The sequence below is a fragment of the Aphelocoma coerulescens genome, chromosome 4, assembly GCF_041296385.1.
Source record: "Aphelocoma coerulescens isolate FSJ_1873_10779 chromosome 4, UR_Acoe_1.0, whole genome shotgun sequence".
NCBI classification, from domain to species: Eukaryota; Metazoa; Chordata; class Aves; order Passeriformes; family Corvidae; genus Aphelocoma; species Aphelocoma coerulescens.
Window position 1 is genome coordinate 21689158 of NC_091017.1, and position 4471 is coordinate 21693628.

The following is a 4471-nucleotide window of genomic DNA, read 5'->3' on the forward strand; positions in this document are numbered from 1 at the left end:
AAACAGATTTTTGACCACCAATATGACTTGTTTGTGCCTCTAGTCAATGAATAGATGCATGTATCTTTCAAGCAATAATATTGTTTACAGGTGATGGTTTCTTAGTTCATTTGAGTCTAGAATTAATCTCCTCCAAGAGTGGGTTTTTTTTCTGTTTAGCTCATCACAATACAACTGTCTTCTATTGTAGCCTTGTGCTTCTACAAGTAGTCCAAATGGGTTTCCTTTGTTCTGATTTCCCAAAGGGTGTATGAGACACTGACCATAATTCTAAGCTTGTCCCGCAGTGGGCACTGAGCATTGTACTGGGAGGTGTTTACAGGACCTTCAGCCAGATTAAAAGAGAGAAGATTTGCTAATGTTGCACTTTCAGGAAATCCTTCCAGCTAAACATCTGTAGTCATAGCTAACTTTACCATATGTGTAGTTTTCTGGGGATCAGACAAAATTTTTTAAATTATTATTTTAAAATACTTAATATAATAAATAATAAAATAAAACATAATAAAATAAATATAATAAAATACTTAATATAATAAATATTAATATAAGACTAAAACATAAAATATTACTATCTTTTTAAAACATGTTGCTACTTGTTAATAAGGCTTATCATGCTGATTTTCTAATTGGTGTAATTAATGTGCTCAAACTGAAGTGCAATGAACACCAGGAGATTTCATACTGCTCTTTATCTACATAAAATCATTAATCAATGTATAAATATATTTTATACCTTCAGCTGGGCTTCTAACACGTGGTAACTTTGCCTCACAAAGAGTTTTTCCTTGATTCTCAAAGATTAGATACTTTTGGCAAAAATAACCAGTTCGTTCAGTTACTATATTTAAGGTCTTAGGTGTCTTCTCTATTTATCCACAATCTCAGGAGTGTTTTGTGGCTCTTGTGATTCCTTCAGACATGCCTGAGTTTGACTGGTTTCTTTGTTTCAACATGCTAAGGTACTGGGCTGGTTTTTGTGTGTTTGCTTGTCTTCTTATTCCTGAACAAATTAAAAATATCCTGAGTCTTTTTGGAAGTCAGAATGAGCGTCTTGCAGTCAGATTGTCTCAATTCACTTGGGCTCTGTCTCTCTCCGTTGGCGCAGTGTGCCATCATCTGTGATGTATGAGCAGAATTACGTAATTTTTCTTAATTTCAATTAATTTCTTATGTTATTTATGCCTTTTTATACAAGGGAAAAGATCGCGTAGGTGAAAGTAAGGGATTTGTTCCAACATTAAGCAATGCTTCACCAAGTGCTTAAATGTATATATATGTTTATATTTCTCAGATCAACAGCTCCACTTTCCCCCTACATTTTAAGGGAAAAACTAGATTTGGTGACACAGAATGAATGTGGAGAAGACCATCTTCAAAGAGGAAAAAGACCCTGAAACTGGGAGGACAGGACAGCAAACACAGCACCAGTTTCGAGCCCAAGACCATCACCCTCCTTGGAAAGCTACCCGCCGCGTTTTAGCAGCATTTCCCGACGGCTCTCGCCCCGCTGCTGCCGGGCTTGCCCAGGGATTCGTGGCTGGCAGAGGGGGGACAGCGGAGGGGAAGGTGCCCTGGCAGCGACCAAGGTGGCAAAGGCGGGTCTGAGGGCTCCTCTCCCCGCCGGGCACCAGGTGGCGATGCACGGCCAGCGAAATGCAGCGCTCCCGGCCGCTTCCCCACGGGAGATGCTCGCGGTCTGGGGAACATCCCTGGGGCCGACGCCGCCCTCCCCGAGCACCTCTGATGGTTTTAAGTAGGGGACAAGGTCGGGTAGTTCCTTACTTAGCTCCCCCTCTCCCCACTGCTCAGTGGGTAAATCTCTACTCACCCCGGTGAGAGCTCGCAGATTTTGTTCAGAAAGGCACAAGATTCATTCCTGGCATTTGTCTCTCACTTTAATTTCCCATTTATTTCCAAAACAAACCCAGAAAAAATCATTACTAAATAGGGCAGATTTCCCTGCACGCAGCCCGTCTGAATATTTGCACTGAGCACGTACAGCTTCCCTGTGAGGGGAAGAGGAGGGGCAGGCACTGATCTCTTTCCTCTGATCACCAGTGATAGGACTGAGGGAATGGCCTGAAGTTGTGTCAGAGGAGGTTTAGGCTGGATATCAGGAAAAGGTTCTTCACCCAGAGGGTGGTTGGGCACTGGAACAGGCTCTCCAGGGAAGTGGTCACAGCACCAACCTGACAGAGTTCAAGAAGCCTCTGGACTCTCAGGCACAGGGTGTGATTCTTGGGACACTCCTGTGCAGGGCCAGGAGTTGGACTCCATGATCCTTGTGGGTCCCTTCCAACTCAGCCTGTTCTTTTACTCTGTGTAGTCCTTTGGGCCAGCTGAGATGTGGCAGCAATAATATTCATGCCTAAGAACTCCTTCGGATGACAGTTCCATTCAGTCATCTTGAAGTGACTTGCAACAACCAGAGATCTCCAGTACTCTCAGATGAGCTGCTTAGATTGTGTGTTGGGCCACCCTTCCTCCACCACAAGAAGACTTCCAGTCTGTGTTCTAAAAGGCTTAATAACCTCCGATCATATTCCCTAAGTTTGGAAGACCTTTGACAATCAACCCCTTTGAGAAAAAGATGTATGAATTAAAAAATGTTAAATGCAGATTCCACCTCTATCTACAATTGAGGATGCAATTTTCTAGAGTCTACCACTGAGGCTTCTGTAGCTGTGTTATTATTTGTGTCCATCCTTTCCATCTACTTACAGCCCAACAACTCTTTGCAATTCAGTTTGAACACTCAAAGCTGTTTCTTAGGAGGGAAGTGAGAACAAATTTTCATAATATTTACAAGAAAATACTATCTAGGTTAAATATGTGCCTTTTTTTTTCTTGCATTCTGTAAGGCAGCATGGCTCTGCAGTACTTTTATAATCATAAGCTGCCTTCAAAACCACATGATGGGTGAAATTTCAGAGTTACAGGATGAAATATTTTCGTCAGTCATTTCAGTTTTGCTGGATATAGCTCTGCAAAGCAAAATTCACAAAAGATGCACAACTTCTAAAGCAGCCCTGAGAAGGTTCAATATTGAGCACAGCTCTGCAAAAATGTTACCTACTGTTAATAAACAGTTGATTGAAAGGGCACCTACAACTTTTACCGACCTCTCCTGGCCTCTCACACCCTGTAATGAATACTTTCTACTTGCAAAGAAGGAGGAAAGAAATGAGAAAGGATGAACTGCTCAAACAAAGTCAGAGAGAATTCCAGCGCACTCAGACATGATAACAATAAAAATGTAGGTAGGTTTATTTTGGTAGGAAGAAGCTGTGACTAATCATGCACAAAGGAAGCCTCTCTAGAGTGGGAGTTTGAGGTGCAGGTGGGGAAAGAAAAGGATGACACCAGGAGAAAGAACATTAACATGACAGAGAATTTATATTTTCAATGTCTGTCTGGGTTTCCCTTCATGATGCCTCAGTCTGTGCCAGTACTATTCATTAAATCCAGAAGTTGCCATGATGGCAAACTTGTACATACCTTGAAATCTTACAGAGTTAAAAGAAGAACGAGCAGATGCTCATTAGATGCTGAGAATTTAGATTAGACTGAAGAGGAGGAGAAGGAGGGAAACAAGCCCATTATCTGCCAAACCTACTAACAGAGCTGTATTCACAATTACAGCTCTACTTAAAAGAAAGCCCAAATTGTTCTCTAGATCAACACCAAAGGAACTATTAAGAATCCAGGACTATGCGTGAACTCCTCCTGAAGTCTGTCTATGCCAGCATCTGGGACACCAGCAGGTACACCCTGCTCCTGGGCATTGTAAATGTCATCATGGAGCATGGAAACACAGACCACTGCAACACTTCACCTCCTCAAGTTGTGACCCCCTGTGTAGTTCTTTAAATTAATTCGTTTTTGACTTGGAAGTAGGAATTTGCTTGCCAAATGCACCATAGTCTTATACGCTCTGCAGAGGATGAAAATTCCCAAGTGTATTTTACCTTAAAGAAATTAGTTTCATGTACCTAAACAAAAGCAGGAGTCACCCTAAAAAGTTCAAACCTGTCTGTCGGTGGATGGTTTTGTTTTGTATTTTCTTTTAACTTGTAATTGAACAAGCTGTCATTTTTTTAAGAGCAACTGGGCTTAAAACCAAGACCCAGCTATATACTGGCCTGGTGATATTGTGATATCAAAGTGGCTGGCCTGGTGCATAAGCAGCTAAAGGCAATTTGTCCCTAGATCACCTGTGTAGACCACTAGGGAGATGCTTCCAGGGCCTGGAAATCCCAGAAGAGGTGAAGAGAGTTTATTCTGTGAGCCTCATCTGCATCTGATGAACACCCAGGTCACAACCCACTCTTGGTGCAGCCTGAAAACCAATCCCTGATTTTCAGCATTCCCATGACTGAAGTGTAACAGAAATGGCCAGAGCAGGCCTGAGTGGAGAGGAAAAAAAGAGAGAGGTTCACAAGCGTTAAATAACTGTTGGGAATTAGCT